Source organism: Astyanax mexicanus, chromosome 16 (assembly GCF_023375975.1).
Source record: "Astyanax mexicanus isolate ESR-SI-001 chromosome 16, AstMex3_surface, whole genome shotgun sequence".
NCBI classification, from domain to species: domain Eukaryota; kingdom Metazoa; phylum Chordata; class Actinopteri; order Characiformes; family Acestrorhamphidae; genus Astyanax; species Astyanax mexicanus.
Genome location: NC_064423.1, coordinates 7301220 through 7321844, shown reverse-complemented (window position 1 = coordinate 7321844; position 20625 = coordinate 7301220).

The following is a 20625-nucleotide window of genomic DNA, read 5'->3' as shown; positions in this document are numbered from 1 at the left end:
TGTATGAATATTCATAAGCAAGAGCTGAAATCCTATCGTTTCTCCTCCACTCCCCACACACACTCCTTCACCAGACTAAAGCAGTGTTACACCAGATCACCGGTGCACTTTATTTCCCACAAAAACAGCTCGCATAGCATTCATTCATACTAGAGACACAACTAGACATTTTAAATTAAATTGAGTGAAATTAAAAAACAATGGAATAAGAGCTTTATCTGAAATTGCTGATCTGAACCATCAATGATTATTAAGGAAAGTCATGAAAATGATAGATTTAATTTCCATTACAAACAAGTAGTAATTAAGTACAAATTAGTGGTTCCAAAATAAAATAATTTAGATACAGAAATATTTCAGCATAATTTAAGATGATCAGGAGGTCGCAGGTTTGAACCTCCGCTCATGCAGATTTGCCATCAAGCTGCCGGCACTTAGACGGAGCAAAATTGGCCCTGCTACCTCTGGGTGGGTAGATGGCGCTCTCTCCCCACATCACTCCTAGGATGATGTCCACAGCACAGGGCGTCTGTGTGCTGATGTATCAGAACCGCTGTGATGCTGCTCGGCAATGCTGCATCAGCAGCAGCTCGAAAAGAAGCGGTGGTTGACTTCACACGTATCGGAGGAAGCATGTGTTAGTCTTCACCCTCCTGGTGTGTTGGAGCATTACTAGTGATAGGGGGAGTCCTATTGAGTGGGTTGGGTAATTGGCCGTGTAAATTGGGGAGAAAATTGGAAAAATTAGAAATAAAATTATTTTAAAAAAAAAATTAAGCATATTTTGTTTTCACAAACATTTTATGCATGATATGAGTTTCAGCTCAATAAGGCAACAATCCCTACGCTTTTCTCGTTGGGGAAGCGTGCAGAAACATGGAGCGGTATGAAAATGAAAATGTGAAAAGTGATGCTACGAGTGAGAGGACAGAAAACATTCATTACTATGATAGAAGCATAATTAGGTGACAGAAAGCATTTGAGACGATTACCAAACTGGTGAAATGCAGAGAGCTGACGTTCCTTCTTCTCACCATTCTGAGCAACAGCCTGGTCTAGCATCTGGCACGATCTGGACTGACAGCAGAGAGAGAGAGAGAGAGAGAGAGAGAGAGATAAAGAGAGAGAGTAAAAAAAAACTGGAAGAATAGAATGTGAGGTAAGCATGTGTCAGTACTGCAGTGTGTAGTGAGAGCAGGTGGATGGTGGGAACAGTACGCTGTTCTTCAGTAGGAGGAATATTATATCGGTTTGTGGTTGAAACAGGACGCTCCGCTGCCGCTCTGTAATTTCCCGGCTTGTGTTTGCGTGGGAAAACCATGTGTTTAGATGTACGGAAAAATCTGCCGAACAACAATTCCCATTCTCTTCTATTCTTTTGTTCATATGGAGATGTGTGTTTTTGCAGCTGCAGGGGGTGATTTTGATGAGCGGTGAGTAATTGTGACGAGTGGTGGTGAGGACAAATTGGTTCCACTTTCAGAATCAGTTCCTGTGGTACCGTTCCTCCTCTTGGCTTCAACAAAGTTCTGCTCTGATTTTGGTCACAGACTATCAAACAGAGCACAATCATTTATTGTGGTGACGGACAGTTATGGTGGAAACAGTTGAGCTGCACATTGAATTCTGCGTGATTTGATCAGCCGTGGTTTTATGTTTTTTGGATACAATCCGGGTTAGCACCCGAACATCCCTTTCAGAGAGCTTCCTCTTACAGCGTCCACAGTTAATCCTGTTGGATGTGGTCGGTCCTTCTTGGTGGTATGCTGACATTACCCTGGATACCCATAATGTTGTGTGCATTGCAATATTTAGAGCAGAACTGTGCTCTTACTCTGCTAATTGAACCTTCACACACTGCTCTTACTGGTGCAGTAAACTCATATATATAATATATGAGTTTCACATTTTGAATTGAATTACTGAAATAAAGTAACTTTTTGAATGATTTAATTTTTTTTAAGATGCACCTGTAAAATATAAAAGAATTTCCAAACTTTTTAACACTACTGTAATACCTGTATACACTCACAGAGCACACTGAAATAAAATGATGCATAACATTTACTTTTAAAAAGTTTTACAACTTTCTGCCTTTGCTTTTTTTAGAAGTAAATTTAATTTCATGTAAATTTAAGTAACTTCAACTCGGTTTCAAGACTTAAATGTTACATAGAGCAAATAAATGAACTGAACTTCAGTCAATCCTTTCTTTTAGTAAACTTTACTTCATTTCTGCATACAATATTACCTAATTATAATTACTTCATTTATACAATATTAATCAAATGATTTATTATACATTATATATTTTAATTCCTGAAATGTAAATATTTTTATTTTTTATTTTTATTACACTGTCTTAACACATGGATGGCATGTAATATATTCTTTTTAGTAAACTAGTATAAAGAATGTATTGCATGCAATACATGTGTTGAGACAGTGTAATATGATTGTTTTAACAAAAAATATTTACATTTTAAGAATTATAATATATTATGTATCATACATTATTTGAGTAATATTGTATAAATTAAGTAATTGTAATTAGGTAATATTGTATGCAGAAATTAAGTAAAAAAAATGACTGAAGTTCAGTTCACTTATTTACTCTATGTAACATTTAAGTTTTTTAAGTAAATTTTACGCATCTTTTTTTTTTTTTTTAGAGCAGAATAATTGTTCAGGTAAAGGCCGTTAAGCTGACAGAAAAATGAAAGATCCAGGAGAACGCAGGTGATCAGTGTATTCACTCTGTAGAAAACAAAACATCATCTCCTCCATCATCTCAACACAGGAAGTCCTTGTTTATTGGCTGCCTGGCCCGGGGGGTCCTGCAGGAGGATAAAGTTGGCTGAGTGATATCAGGATTGACCCATTTCTCTAAAACGGGCCGGGCAGACTGGGGGCATGGCCGGTGATGGACAGTGAGGAGTTCTGGGTAAGTGGATTTTACGGAAGTGTCGAGAGACTGAGCGAACAATCCGTAATTTATACCATAGAGAAGTTTCTGTCCAGCTGGAGAGACAACCTGCTGAAACCAGAAGGACCAAGCAGGAAGTTAAAGCAGAACTTTCTAAAGTGATAAAGGCAGTCTAACTCACTGCAGACAGATTATTGCTTAACATTTTCCATATAAATTTACTCAAAACTATACTTGACATATGGATTTTGACAGTAAAGTATGTGTCCATTATTTATCAGTGTTGTGTCAAACATGGTTGCAAAATCGTTTTTTTTTGTCTAAAATATTTAAAGAGCTGAGTTGTTTGGGATTTACAGCTCTGAAAAAAATAAGATAAGAATTAGAGACCCCTTAAAAATGATGAGTTTCTTTGATTTTAACAAATTGAAAACCTCTGGAATATAATCAAGAGGAAGATGGATGATCACAAGCCATTAAACCACCAAACTGAACTGCTTGATTTTTTTTTTTTTTGCACCAGGAGTAAAGCAGCATAAAGTTATCCATAAGCAGTGTGCAAGACTGGTGGAGGACTGGTGAACATGATGCCAAGATGCATGAAAAAACTGTGATTAAAAAAAACATCAGGATTATTCCTCCAAATATTGATTTCTGTACCTATTAAAACTTTACGAATATGAACTTTTTTAGTTTGCAGTTTCTTTCTTTGAGGTTGTTATCTTAAAAAGAAGTAAGTGTACCTCTCACGCCTCTGCAAGTATTTTATTATATATATATTTAATGGCACTTCAGTATTGTAATGAACTTGGATATACTGTAAATTTTCACTCGGTAATACATTGAGGGTAACCCTCATTTAGCATTTACAACTTAAAGGGACCCCAGCTACCATTTGCCATTGTTTTTATAGGTCACTTGATGTCATCCTGCGGTTACTGACTGACATTCAAATAAGTTGACGGTCAATCTTCAGACCTGAACTCTATTGAAAAACCAAATGTCAACTGAATGTGATCATGTAAGATGTAAATTGGATATAAGCCATCAAACAAAGATGAGCTGCTTGAATTTTTTTGTGCTTGGAGTGGAATAAGGTCACCCAAAAAAAGTATGTAAGACTGGTGGAGGACTGATGAACATGATGCCAAGATGCATAAAAAAACTGTGATTAAAAGCAAGGTAATTTCACCAAATATTGATTTCTGAATTCTTAAAACTTTATGAATATGAACTTTTTGTTTTCTTTGCATTATTTGAGATCTGAAAGCTCTGCATCTTTTTTGTTGTTGTTGTTTCAGCCATTTCTCATTTTCTGCAAATAAATGCTCTAAATGACAATATTTTTATTTGGAATTTGGGAGAAATGTTGTCTGTAGTTTATAGAATAAAACATCAATGTTTATTTTACTCAAACATAAACCTATAAATTGTTAAACTCATAGTAACTGATCATTTTGCAGTGGTCTCATTGTTTTCCAGAGCTGTCTATATATACTTTTTTTTTAGTATTATTATTTTAGTTACTGAAATTACAAACTCTGTATGCTCAAAAGCATACAAACGCGTATTGGGACACCTGCTTATTATTTTTAGCTTCTGAAATAAACATTATTATATAAAGAATATATCCTGCTTTTGTTTTAGTAACTGTCTCTACTGTCCAGCGAAGTCTTTCAATGTTGTTAAACTGTAAAATCGATTATAATTTTCGGAGCTACTGACTCTATAACATTTTCTTTCTCCATCTAATTTACTACAAACATTTTAAATCTATATTTTAGTTCAATAAAAATAAAAAGAAGACTAAATACAAATCTGCATTTTTAGAATTAGGTAGAATTATTATGTAAACCAGTTAAGTTAGCAAAATTAGATTAACTTATTCTTATTTATTTGCATATTATTTAAGTTTCTACTATATTTTGGAGAAACATTGCTGTGAGGATTTGACTGCATTCAGCGACAAGAGCTTGAAATAACGAGGTTAGGATGGTAGATGAGCCACAGCATCCCAAAACTACTGCCGGAGCTCCATCATTGCAGAGAACCCAGTTCCACTGTTTACAGCTCCTGAGAAATTGATAGAGAACATTATACTTTAATACTCTGCATCATTTCAGTCTTCTGAATTCTGCAGAAATTCCTTTGAGATAACTGTACATGCTTGTGACATGCGCGGTCAATTATATTCTAATTATATTGGAATTAAACTGGAATTAAAGTGGAATTGTGTGCATTTGACTGTCTGAGTCATTAGGAATGGGATAATGAAGATGTGTGGACTGATGGAGGATAAATGTGTAAATACGTTGGGGTGATGGAGAATGAGGAACGGTGGGACTTGTTCTCAGCAGGGTGTGCAGCTGCAGTTCATTATTTATATTTTTATTTTATTTTAATTGATGGCGCTTCTTTTGCTGCACAAACAGCATTAGTCTGGTGAGGTGAGGTGTGGTCGTTTTTCTAAAAAGTTAATTTATCACATAAAATATTTTCAAAAAAATATCTATGTATATTCTATAAGCTACAGACAACATTTCTCCCAAATTCCAAATAAAAATATTGTCATTTAGAGCATTTATTTATAGAAAATGAGAAACGACTGAAACAACAAAAAAAACGATGCAAAGCTTTCAGACCTCAAATAATGCAAAGAAAAAACAAGTTCATATTCATAAAGTTTTAAAAGTTCAGAAATAATCAATATTTGGTGGAATAACCCTGGTTTGTTTTTTAATCACAGTTTTTTTTTCATGCATCTTGGCATCATGTTCTCCTCCTCCACCAGTCTTACACACTGCTTTTGGATAACTTTATGCTGCTTTATTCCTGGTGCAAAAAAAAATCAAGCAGTTCAGTTTGGTTTGATGGTTTGTAATCATCCATCTTCCTCTTGATTATATTCCAGAGGTTTTCAATTTGGTAAAATCAAAGAAACTCATCATTTTTAAGTGGAATCTATTTTTTTTCCCAGAGCTGTAAATGATTGCCTACATCCCCTTAATGTTGTAAAACTGTAAAACCAACCATTATTTTCTAAGCTGTTGACTTTATAGCATTTTCCTTCTAATTTAGTATAAATATTTTAAATCTATATGTTAGTTAAATTTAATAAAAACAAAAAAATGCTTTATTAGAAGTAGAATTATTGCGTAAACTAATTAATTTAACTCTAGTTTTAAGCTTGTGAGGCGGCATTGCTAGTCCCCATCGATCCAACATTACTTCCGTACCTTACAGCGTCATTTTTGGTAAATGAATGAATGAATGAATGAATTTCAACTTATATAGCGCCTTTCTAGAAACCCAAGGACGCTTTACAATTAACACGTTTTACACACAAGCACATTACACATCAACACTCATCCACACACCGGTGAGAAGCGGCAGCCAATAGCGCACAGCGTATTCTCAACCAGAAACAACCGTCCACCTGGAGGACTGCATCGGGCACTACAGCATTTACCCAAGACAGAGTGCCAATCCATATCTGGGCACAGTCATGCATACACATTTACACACACACACACACAAACCTACACACATACCACACACACTTTACACATACACACCAGATCAATTTAGAGTAATCCATTTTTCTGGGCAATTTTAGAGTATCCAATTTACCTGATCTCCATGTTTTTGGACTGTGGGAGGAAACCGGAGTCCCCGGAGGAAACCCACACAGACACAAGGAGAACATGGAAACTCCACCCAGATAGGGACCTGAACCCAAGACCCCAGTGCAGGGAGGCGAACATGCTAACCACTAAGCCACCGTGCCGCCCGAAATGATAGTGACATAGGTTTAATAAAGCATATGGGTGATGATAGCCTGCCTCAACTTTCTGTAATTGGTCTAAAGGTCTAAACCATCCAATAAAGTGTTTTCACACTAAAAAATGAATCAGATCATGGTTCAGTTGATCCAGACTGAGACTAGACCTCTTTTTGTCTGACCTCATTTTGGTATTTGTGGTTTGAAGAAACCTATCACAGCTGCTATTGCATATAAAGGCAGAGTCGGTTAAAACTACACTCTGAAACTTTCAAATTATTTCCAAAACTAAACTAAAACTATTTCTCATTCTGTCGTTCAGTTTGTGAAAAGTCACAAGTTCAAACATAAGCCAGAATCCATCAACATGTGTTACAGATGCTGCTGTTTCTCTCCTACTGTTCTGAGCTCTGATACATCGTTCACTTCATCTAGAACGTGGAATAAACCACTTTTATTTATTTATTTTTTTCTAAAGGACACAAGAAAATAATTGCTATCCTGATAACATCATAAACAAGAGTGATAATAATGAAGATGATGGTGATGATGTTCATAATGCATAAGCTCAAGATGCACTTTCGGTCACTTTTTTGCTATGGGGGAGGAGGAGGGCTGTTTTGGAGGGGGGTATTTGTTTTTTTGCTAGGTCTTGTATTAAAACAGCTGGACGTACGCTTGGAGAAACTCTCGTAGACAGAAAAGAAAAACATCTGTCTGCCACTTCTGATTGGTACCGTGTCAGTCTAGCACTGCTATGCTATGGTGCTGCTTCCAGCTGCTCGGCATATGGTTCCTAAAATGCATATGCACAGATAATTGCATATAATAAAGAACAGGGGCTCACTTTCCCCAAACTAACTCAACTCCACGCAGTCCTAAAGTAAAATACGATCAGGAGGACGAGGCGTAATACACCAGAGATACTGTATGTTCACACAGTACAGTGGGTAAAAGTAAAAGTGCCCTAAATCTGATTAATTTAAACTTTTTCTCACAAATCTAATCAAATGTATAGGCTGTTCACACTGTCTTTATAATGTGATTTATTTCTGATATCAGTTTGAACAGTTCTCGCTCCTAAACTGACCAAACGCTCATCCGCTTAAAGAGCAGAGCTTCACATGAAGTTTCGGTTTCATCTTCTCCAGCATCACAGGAGCTATCTAGCAGTTCCAGTGACTGCAGTTGAACTTCCCACCAAGAATGAGTTCCAGCTTTCTGTAAAAAGCACACATTATTCGGCCATTTTGTTTCCTATTTGACTTTATAAAAGCACCCTATTTTGCCCCCTATTTTGTCTCCAGTCAGCCATTTCATTAGAAACAGCAGCAAAAACAGTCAAAAACATTAATACATCAGTCTACAGCACATTTTCTTTCTCCATCTAATTTATTACAAATATTTCAAATCTATATTTTAGTTTATTAAAATAAAAAGAAGACTATTTACAAATCTGCTTTATCAGAATTAAGTAAAATGATTGTGTCGACCAATTAATTTAGCAAAATTAGATTAAAATACAAAAAGTGGTGCTTTTGTTCTTCTCAGCAGAGACAGATACTGAGCTGCTGGTTCACACTGTAAAGATACACCAGCAGCTCATTTATGGAAACAGAAATGTTATTGTTTTTCTTTATTCTGTTTATTGTTGAATTAAACTTTGGGTTTGTGCTGTGCAGTGCGTCAGGGTGTACGACGCTCCTGCATGGTTAAGACAGGATTGCGCTGCTGACTGTTGACTGTTGTCAGGGTTTTAATCAGTCAGTGGTGCACCTGTATTTCCCAAAAGCAAGATTGAAATACTCCAGAAATGTACATAACCACACCTCACTTCCAGACCACCACGCCCATCATTGTATCAGATATTTTAACAGTGTGGGCACAATATGTGAAATAGACTGTTGATGGGGTGTAAGATAGCAACGAGCATCGCAACATGCCTTGTACAGGGTGGATGATAGATTCAGACTTGTTTGTACTGGTTATACTCTTTCCTCTCTGTGCTCTAATAACAGGAGTAATAACTCCTCTGTTATTAATGAAATGCTGCTGTACTGCGCTCTGTATCTGCGGCTCACGTTCGGGTTGCTAACTCACAGTCATGGCAACCCGTTCCTCCGGCCTGACAGCCGAGGTCACATTACTCCTGCCACTTTTTTTACGGATCAGTCGTGATGAAAATGTCTCTAAACTCGGATCTTTATTAGGCTGGAAAGGGAATATTGCCTCCATCCAACCTTTCATAGCCTCCCCACTCTCTGTGTTTATATACATAACTCTGTGTTTTAATAAGACCAGAGATACTGACAACACACACACACACACACACACACACAAACACTAAAAGTACTTATCTTACATGGTAGTGTTTGGTAGTATAGGGAGTATGATGTAGTACGGGAGTAAAGGGTGTAGTATAGGGCAGTATAGTATTATGTAGTTATACAGTAGTATAGGGACTATAGTGTAATTTACGTAGTACAGCATAATATTGAAGAGTAAAGGACAGTATAGGGTATCTAAAAGGGAGATTGGGGGAATATTGTAGGGTAATAAACAAAGTATAGGGGTCTATAAAAGAGTATAGGGTTATATAGTGAATTGTTGGATAGTATAAAGAGTATAGGGACGTATATGGTATTGTAGAGTAGTATACTGGAGTTTTAGATATTGTATAAAAAGTATAGGGGTCTATAAAAGAGTATAGGATAATATAGTGAATTGTTGGATAGTATAGAAAGTATATAGACATATATAGTATTGTAGAGTAATATACAGGAGTATAATATATTGTAGGGTACTTTACAAATTATACGGGTCTATAAAGGAGTATAGGAGAGCATTGGGATGTATATGGTATTGTAGAGTATTATAAGGTAGTATAATATATTGCAGGGTAGAACAGAAAGTATAAGGGTCTACAAAGGAGTATAGCATAATATAGGGAATTGTTGGATAGTATAGAGAGTATAGTGAAATATATGGTATTGTAGAGTAATATACGGGAGTATAAGAAATTGTAGGGTAGTATAGACATTATAGGGGTCTATAATGGAGTATAGGATAATATAGGGAATTGTTGTATAGTATAGGGATGTATAGGGGAGTAATGAGGAATATAGTAGTATTGGGTAATATAGAGTTATAGAATAGTGTTGTAGAATAGTATAAGGCATTATAGGGTAGTATAGGGAGTATAAAGGATATAGGGTATTGTAGGGTAGTGTAGCCAGCATAGCGGTGTAAAGATGTATGATCTCAAAGGGCATTGTAGGGTAGTATAGAGAGTATAGGGAAGTATATGATATTGTAGAGTAGTATAGAGGATGACAAGATATTGTAATGTAATATAGAAAGTATAGGGAATATAACAGTTATAAGGGAATAAAAGAATTGTTGGATAGGATAGTATGAGATCACAATTTCGTTCCACCTCATGTACCACATGTGATGCGAATGACAATACAATCTCCTTGAATCCTTGAATCCTTGAGTATAGGGGTGTATTGGGAGTAAAAAGAAATATTAGGAAGTACAGAGAGTGTAAGTACTATAGGACAATATGAAAGATATTTTTGTGCATTATGGGGAGTATATAGAATATATGGCATTGTGGGATAGAAAAGCATGGGGGAATTTAGCAAATGTTGGTAGTATTTAAGAGTATATGATAGCATATGGTATTGTAGAGTAGTACAGGGGAGTATAAGATATGGTAGGGTAGTATAGGGGAGTACAGGAATATTCTTTGTTTCTTTCTTTCTTTCTTTCTTTTAGAATGTAATAGTGTAGATAATGTATAATAATAAGACAATATTACTCTGGTCTGGACTTTCAGATATTTAGTAAACGGTACTTAATTTCTGCATACAATATTACCTAATTACAATTAATTCATTTATACAATATTACTCAAATAATTTATGATACATAATATATTATAATTCCTGAAATTTAAAATTTTTTAGCTAAAACACACATATAAAACTGTCTCAACACATGAATGGCATTATTATTATTATTATTATTATTATTATTATTATTATTATTATTATTATTATTATTATTTTGTATCATTAATCATTTGAGTAATATTGTATAGATGAAGTAATTGTAATGAGTTAATATTGTATGCAGAAATTAAGTAAAGTTTACTAAAAGAAAGGATTGAATGAAATTCAGTTCACTTATTTACTTATTTATTATTTAACCCTTGAAACCGAGTTGAAGTTACTTAAATTTATCTGAAATTTAATTTACTCAAAAAAGTTGCGAAACTTTTTTAAAAGTAAATTTTTTTTTTTTTTCAGTGCAGTTCACCTGGAGAAAGGACCGGTGTGCCTCCGACTGAAGCTGAATCATCGGTCACAGACGAGTTCATGCTTCTCACAGTGATGAGCACCTGTTTCTGATGTTCCGAGACAAGACGCTATCAGAAATGCTAATGCTAATGGACACCAGGCACCAGACCTCCAAACCAAATGGACCGAATGAACAGAAGAGAGCAGGCAGCTGCGGAGAGGAACGCCTCGGCTGAAACGCTGGTTGATCAAGTCGCTTTAATAAACGGACGCAATTTTCAGTCTGTTTATAATCTGCGCACGAAACGAAAGAGTGAAATAGAACAGAAATAACCCCCCCCCCCCCCCCTTCATTAATCACAAGCGCTGATTCTGAGCGGAAACGTCGTTCATATTAAAGAACGTCTACAACTTCTAGTGTCTGCATTTATTAGCAGAAATGTTTATTTGCATAGTAAACAGAATTATGCAGTCGGCTTTCTTATCTATGGTATATTACTCTAGATAAGGGGTGTCCAAACTACGGCCCGCGGGCCATTTGCGGCCCATTTCCTTTTTTGTAGCGGTATTTTAGAAATAGAATGAAAGCTGGCCCGCTGTTAAGCAGGTTTTTATAATGTGAGATTTAAAGTTTGAACGCTAGTGTCAGAAACAGGCCAAAGAGTCTACAAGTGGAGAGGGTGCGCATTCCTAGTGCAAAAAAATGGGCCAAAGAGTTTAAAAGCGGAGAGAGTGAGCATTCCTAGTGCAAAAAAACAGGCCAAAGAGTCTAAAAACAGAGAGGGTGTGCAGTTGTAGCGCAGAAAAACGGGCCAAAGAGTCTAAAAGTGGAGAGAGTGAGCATTTCTAGTGCAAAAAAACAGGCCAAAGAGTCTAAAAGCAGAGAGAGTGCTCAGTTGTAGCCCAGAAAAAGGGCAAATGAGTCTAAAAGTTGCTGTAATTAAGGAGTTTAATATTAAGAGACATCATGAAATGAAACATTAATTTAAAAATTGTTAGTTTACACAACACTGTCAAAGATAAAGATAGTAAGTCAAGTAAAATGGTGTGTAAATGAAAATAATCAGGAAAATGTATTATTTAAAGTTTTATATTTCATTATTTGTTTTATTACAGAGTCTGCGGTCCGTGACAAATATATTTCTCCTTCTGGCCCCCAATAAAAAAACTTTGGACACCCCTGATATAGATAAAACGTAATTGAACTAGCGTAAAAAAAAAAAAAACCTCCACTTAACATGATCCACACTATGCACTTTCAGTGCTTTGCTAAAGTTTAATGTGGACTATGAAATTTTATCCCATGTCATTTTAGAGCATTCCTTTTGGTCCATTTATCATGATACACAGTATATTTACAAAACTAAAAAAGTTCTAGTAAGTTCGAGTATTTATAATAGTGTAATCCTAATATAGTGTTATTTCAGATCTCAGGATCAATATCAATATCCCCTCCCTTTTGTTGCAGCATAGTTTTGAAATTGCATACAAACATTGTAGGAACTGAAGGAACACATAAGGAATCATGTAGTAACTTAAAAACAGTGTTAAACAAACCAAATAAATACTCTGTGGAGAAGTATTTAGATGCTCTTATCTGGAGAGCTGTTTGTTAACTTGTGGTTTCTGAGGCTGAAAACTCATCTGATGAACTCATCCTGTACAACAGAGAAAACTCTCGCTTTTCTATTCTTTCCTGGGATGGTCCTGATGAGTGCCAGTTTAATCATAATTGTTTTGATGGTCTATGCATCTGCACTTAAGGATACTTCCAAAGTTCTTACGATTTTTCATTTTTAAGATTAACTGACCTTAATTTCTTTTTAAAATATATTTTTTCTAAGTATATGAGTAGTTGTTGCTTCTCATAATCTGGATTAGAACATTACTGAAATATTCAGTATTCACTGTATACCTGTAACCCTACCTCTTCACTACTTTACTTTAACTGATGCTGAACTAGAAAGAACCAGCAATCAAATGGATTCTAGCAAAGAAGGGAAAATTTGGCACAACACCTGGAAAGTTGACAAAACTTCTGAGACACTTCTACAAGTACAAGGCAAGTACATTTTTTGGTCTGGACTTTCAGATATTTAGTGGCCTTTACTTAATTTCTGCGTACAATATTACCTAATTACAATTACTTCATTTATACAATATTACTCAAATAATTTATGACGCATAATATATTATAATTCCTGATATTTAAATATTTTTAGTTAAAACAAACATATTACGCATTCTTTAAATATTTAACTAAATTTTAGTTTACTAAAATAAAGGATTGATTCAGTAAAAATAAATAAAGCAAAGTTTACTAAAAGAAAGGATTGATTCAGTAAAAATAAATGAAGTAAAGTTTACTAAAAGGAAGGATTGATTCAGTAAAAATAAATGAAGTAAAGTTTACTAAAAGAAAGGATTGACTAAAGTTCAGTTCACTTATTTACTCTATGTAACATTTAAGTCTTGAAACCAAATTGAAGTTACTTAAATTTATCTGAAATTAAATTTATTTAAAAAAAGCAAATGCAGAAAGTTGCGAAACTTTTTTCTCATCATTTTTTTTCAGATATGGAAATGCCTGGAGACTTTATTTACTCTGATTTAAGTCAACTAGAAGTGACTCCTCTAAAAGCTCAGAACCAACTTGCTGCTGCCCTTGCTTTGCTTTATTGACGGACCAAGACCAAAATGGGTTTATATAAAGGGGTTCGTCTCTCAGTTCATTGTATTCTGATAAATCGTTGTGTGGAGGTTTTGGTTCTGGTGGATCCGGGTCTGTGTGAACGATGAACAATGAATGTGGAATGAGGGATTGTTTTCTGTGATAAACTCTCTGCCAGCATCACTTCCCAACCCAGCCGGGATCACACCCGGGAGACTGGCAGGATATCTCACCCTGGTGGTTCAGCGAACGCGACACCTGCTCAACCCTCCACCAGCCGTCTAATCCCGCCACTTCCTGCGTCTCTGTGCTTCTGGTTAATCTCAGATTTCTGATATGAAGCTTCTTGGCTCTGTTTTGTGGCTTTGACTCCTTTTTTTTCCTGTTTTCCGGTCACATTTTCGGGCCTCGGATGGGCGCTGAGTGTTCCGTATGGCAACCCGGCGGCGTGGCGTTGAGGGGCATCAAACACGAGACCTTTATTTCTGTGTGTTTGTTTGTTGTTTCTTGGTTTGCCCTTTTTTTCGGCCCTCAAAGCTCTTTTGAACAAGGGTCTGCCTGGAGACGGTGTGTGTGAGAGTGTGTGTGAGTGTGTGACAGTGACGTGGGCTAACACTGGGGGAACAGAGGGTTTAGTTTTATTTACTGGCTCTCGGCCATCAAACGGCTGCTTTCCACAGGGAGGAGAATTACGCCCTCATGGTGCAGCAACTGTTGCTGGGTAGCGCTGACGCAGACTGACCTTCTGGGTTTCTGGGCCACGCTGCCCCTGATAACATGGACCCAGGGTGGTACAGTGTGTGTGTGTGTGTGTGTGTAGTACACTGTCTAAAATTGGCTCTGTGTTCTGAGAAATTAAATTAAACCAAACAGATCTACTAAAGAGAGGAAAAATTGATTCATAGACGTGGGAACTGCATTAAACCAGCATCCTGTTCATGTTCTCTCATTTTTGAAAAGATATCTTAGGTATAAATATTTATATCCATGAGGTCTATACATTAAAAAAAAGCAGGCGTTTGGAAAAAAATGACCAAAACATGATCAGTTCCAAGAAAATATATAAATTCTGCTTCCTCTTACATTTTAAATGATTATATTTCTAAGCAGCCATAAACCTTTCATACACAACAGATCTACTGAAGAGAAGAAAAATAGATTTGTAGATGTGAGAACTGCAGTAAACCAGCATCCTGTTCATGTTCTTCTCTTTTTACCGAGCGCAATACTCAATACATCATTTATGTATGGCAATATTTTATATAGTTTTCATTTTACCTGCACATGTGTACTTTTTTAAGTACTTATTTTGCGCTAAACATTTTTATTGACTATATATATATATATATATATATATAGTGTACATCTTGGTGAGAGATTAATGGCTCTCTCACAACTCTTTTATTTAACAAATGGACTTTCCATATGATCCCAGGACAGTTGAGTGTGTAAGGACAGAGAAAAAAAACAATTAAATCGGAAGAACAAAGCATTCCTAAAAAAGGGCTATGCCCATGATGCCAGGACTACATTTTTACGTAATTTTTGAGCATTTCTATTGATGCGGCCATCGTGGAGTTGACAACATGACAAAAGAATCAATGCCAAAAGGGGCGCTGAGTGGCCATCAACTGCCGGAGCCCCGAGAGAGCACAGTTGTCCAGTACAGTAGATGTCGCTCTCTCTTTCCCCTTATCACTCCTGGGGTGATGTGGATCAGCACAAGGTTGCGTCTGTGAGCTGATGTATCAGAACCGAGACGCTGAGCTTTCCTCCCTCTGGGCGTTAGCGCTGTGATGATGCTACTCGGCAAAAGAGCTTCAAAAAGAGGTGGAGTTTGACTTCACATGTGTCGGAGGAGGCGTGTGCTGGTCTTCTTTACCCTCCTGGCGTTGGAGAATCACTGGTAATAGGAAACATAAAAAGATACCACTTTAAAATAGGACTACCTTTAAAAAGGGTTTATAAATTGTTTACAATTAGTTTATTAATGGTTACTAATTAGGTTGTAAATGCCTTAAAAAAATAATTAATAATTAGTTATGTGGCTGTGGGTTCACTGTTTGGCAAACAACAGGTCTATGTACATTTCTTCGTATGTGTTATAACTGAATATTAATGATTTTTAAGGCATTTACAACCTATTTAGTAACCACTAATAAACTTAACCATTTATTAACCCGTTATAAAGGTAGTCTTATTTTAAAGTGGCACCCATAAGAATAATAGTTGTGATTGACAAGCAAATGAAAGACAATCAGAGGTTAATATGCAACTAAAATAGCTTAATTTAATTAAATAATCTAATTAAAATAAACCATTATTGAGGAAATAACTGTCTATCCTCTGAAAGGCAGTAGTCAGCAGAGGCAGTTGACGGATTGGCTGAATGGAGTGGGAGTCGCATCACTGCATCAGGGCTGTGATTAGGCTTGCTGGTCAGGATCGGATCATTGGGATTCTGATCGGCCTCTCCTCACTAAGGCTGAGTAGTTTATCCCGCACAGCTGCTTTAACATGCTGTGTAAAAGAGCTGATAGGTGGAAAGGTCAGAGCGCCAAATTAGAGCCAAACCCAGCCCCACCCCACCCCCCCCCCCCCAACGCTACAGACGCCGCCATGTTCAGCAGCTATTTCCATATCTTGTTAACAGGCTGGCCCGTCTCGCGCCGAGCGAAAATTCGGCCCGACGTCTCGGGTGCTGATGCGGCGAGCGCCGGGACATCGTAACCTTGGAGGTGTGATCCGGCGCATAACAACAACACTCAACACTCGCGCCGTAAGCTCGCGCCGGCCGAGCGTTACAACCCCGCCCCGGAAATTCATCTGATACTGAAGCGATCAAGAGCAGTCAACTCGACTGGAACTGTACCAATGGACCAGTAACTCAGCCATCACTGCCAGTCAAAAGTTTGGGGACAGTTTTTATTTTTTTTTATTGTGTGAATTTTTTAAACTGTAATTGTTTTAACATACAGCTTTGGAAAAATAAAGACAGCACTTTAAAAATGATTGAAAACCACTGGAATATAATCAAGAAGAAGATGGATGATCGCAAGCCATCAAACCACCAAACTGAACTGTGGCATAAAGTTATCCAAAAGCAGTGTGTAAGACTGGTGGAGGAGAACATGATGCCAAGATGCATGAAAAAAAAAAAAAACTGTGATTAAAAACCAGCATGGTTATTCCACCAAATATTGGCATAATTTCTGAACTCTTAAAAGTTTCTGAATATAAATTTGTTTTCTTTGCATTATTTGAGGTCCGAAAGCTCTGCATCTTTTTTTGAAATTTCAGCCATTTCTCATTTTCTGCAGATAAATGCTCTTAATGACTATAATATTTTATTTGGAATTTGGAAGAAATGTTGTCTGTGAAACAACAATGCTTATTTTAACGAAACATAAATCTTTAAATAGCAAACATCAGAGAAACTGATCTAGAAACTGAAGTGCTCTTTTCTTTTTTTTCCCAGAGCTCTAAAGCAATATTTGAGTGAAACTAAAATAATAAAGTTATTTCATATTTGTTCCTTAATCATTTTCATGGCTTTAATATTAATCCACAATGTAGAAAATGCAGGGGTTAGAGAATGAAACTAAAACACCTGGTTTTAGAGCACAGTAATTTATTGTGTTGATGGACAGTTCTGGTGGAAACAGGAGAGTTGAGCTGCACATTGAATTCTGCGTGATTTGATCAGCCGTGGTTTTATGTTTTTTGGATACAATCCGGGTTAGCACCCGAACATCCCTTTCAGACAGCTTCCTCTTACAGCGTCCACAGTTAATCCTGTTGGATGTGGTTTGTCCTTTTTGGTGGTATGCTCACATTACACTGGATACCGTGGCTCTGAATGCATCACAAAGAATGCACCAACAATTTGTCCTCTTTTGAACTCTGGTATGTCACCCATAATGTTGTGTGTGTTGCAATATTTTGAGTAAAACTGTGCTCTTACCCTGCTAATTGAACCTTCACACTCTGCTCTTACTGGTGCAATGTGCAATTAATGAAGATTGGCCACCAGGCTGCTCCAATTTAGCCATACATTAAATGAAAATAAAATGCAGTTTATCCTTGGATAGAATGTTGGGAATGGTCAGTATCTCTCACTAAAACACTGTTCACGTGTTTCAAACATTTTTCTAATTTCCAGTCCAAACCTGCTTCATTATTCAATCAGCATTCCAAGGTAAGAGGTAATAAAGGAGAACGTGAGCGGGGTTCGGGTCCCGTGTTGTGGCGGCCAAGGTGAACGTCGGCCCTCAAGGCCTCTGGGGTTAATACGGTTTCGCCGCAAAGTTCAGACCTTGACTGTTTAACATTTATTTTTAAGTAGCCATTTTTAAGGCAGCCCAAAGGGTGTGGAAACAGTAATAAATCTTCAGCAAAGGTCCCTGAAGCCTCTCTGGGATTCCAATCAAAATGAGGAAAGGTGTGAGAGAAAGAGAAAAAGAGAGAGAGAGAAAAGGAATGAAATAAAAAAAAACAGAAAAAAGAGTGAAAAAACGAATGAAAGTCAAAGCAATAACAAGTTAAAAAGAAGGTCTGAGGTCATGTTTGTTTCTTTTATTATTGTTTACCTCAGTCAGAGTGCATACGGACGAGGATTATGAAGGGATGTTTACATTGAAACCTAAAGCCTGTGATTTATATTAGTATAATATTCTTATATGGAATATTATCTATGTGAAAAATGTATGCTTTGATCCCTAAATGTATTTATTTATCAAATTAAACTGTCCTGGAAAGGTCAACTTACTCTTCCTTATAATATTCTTATTATATATATTATTATGCTATTCACATTTTTTAAACACTACTCTTTACTAAACTATACTGAATTATGTTGCTTGTGCTTTTTGTAGCTATACATACTGTATTTGTATAGTTTTTGTACAATGGACATTTTTTGTGTTTTTAGTTCATTTCTGGAAATTTCTGCAGGCAGCAGATGTCTATAAATGTCTGAAAACACAGAGAGAAAGGCAGCAGACAGAGGGGGTGGATTTTTACTTTCTGGACCTGGAATACCCACCTCTGTGTGTGGAACTGCAGTTTGGGAACTGCAACTGCAACACCTCAGACCGCAAGACCCTACAGCGGATAGTGCGGACAGCTGAGAAGATCATCGGAGTCTCTCTTCCCTCCATCACCGAGATCTACACCACACGGTGCATCCGCAAAGCCACCAGCATTGTGGACGACCCCACACATCCCTCACACGGACTCTTCGCTCTGATGCCATCCGCCAGAAGATACAGGAGCATCCGAGCCTCCACTACTAGTCTCTGCAACAGCTTCATCCACCAGGCAGTCAGACTCCTCAACACACAGAGACAGAACTGAACCCCCACCCCACCCACCACTCACCCAACACACTCACACAAAACTAAACTGTACACCCCCCCCCCCCTTTACACACACAAAGAACTGAATTTCACCCACACACACACACAGTCAGCACACAGACTTAATTACCTTCAGCAATATTTGCTGCACTCTTAAAAACTATAAACTCTACCTCAGTAACTGCTGTGATTATATATGTTCTATATGTCACAGTATGTCACACATCTCTGCACCTTATCCCCACTATACACTTTATTATACCGTATCGGTACTGCACTGTCCTGTCACTGTCTTTAAATTGTTTCCTCCTTTGTATTTATTGTATTTATTGTTATTTAATGTTATAATTTTATGTTGCACTGTCGTCACTCCTGCACTTTATGTTGTCTATTGCTTGTTGTTCTATGTTGCACCATGGTTCCGGAGGAATGTAATTTCATTACACTGTGTACCTGTACTCAGATGTAATGACAATAAAAGCCTCTTGACTCTTGACTTGTAAGTAACTATAGGTTTAAATAGGATCTCCGGTGGATTTTCTTTCTCTGTGTTTTACAGAGACTCTAAGACAAGGTCAGTATAGGCTGAATTGCCCTTAGCAGGGCGTTATTACACATGTTGTAAAGTGATTAATGACATATGACATTGCAAAGACTGTTATTAGTGTAAAAATCTCTTTATTAAAAAAAAAAAAGTTTCTAACTGCTGTCCATCTCACTGCCTCGCAGTGCTGTTAGCCAATCAGAGGCAATATGTTTGCATGTATGAATGCACTCCTCCACAAGACTAAAGCAATGTTATACCACTGGCACACTGTTTTTTTTGTTTGTTTGTTTTTTTGCACAAAAAAACGGCTCACATAGCATTCATTCATACTAGAGAGACAACTAGACGTTTTAAAATGAATTAAAAAATGAAGGAATGAGATCTTAAATGCATTTGTTTTGTCAATGAGGATAAATCGGTTTTCCATATGATAACCACTCGCTACATGATTATACCACACCTACCTTTTTGTTTAAAAGCTTTTGTGCAGATATCATCCAACAACTTCAAACGAAGGAAAAATGCAGGTTTACAGCTTTAAGGTCTACACAGAGACTGTAAAAAAAGATGGACGCCGTGTCGCCATTCCCGTTCATTCAATGGAAATGAAGCCAAAATCTTCCTCCATGTTGGCGATCCTGAAACCCGAGTCTGCGCAGTAGAGACCAGAGGAGGGAGAAAGACTGTGGAGAGACAGCCTACTCATTTAAATTACCCCGCCCCTGAGGGCTGCCTCGAGGTCACAGGCTGCAGAGCGGAGCGGATCTGACTGTCTGTTATTGGTCCCGCCCATAACCAGCCCTCTTACAATAACCACACCTTTTTTGAATAGAGCTGAATAACGTTTTAAAAAAATGAATTCTGTGGGGATATAAAAAATTTACAATATAAGCAGAGGTTACACTAGCTGCTGCATTTAAATAATGGAGGTAGAATTACAGTATATTAGAAAAAAAAAAACGTGATTGAACGTTTTGAAACCTATGGGGATGGGTGGGGTTGCGCAGCTTTCTGAAACCGAACAGCAGGGGGCGCCCGA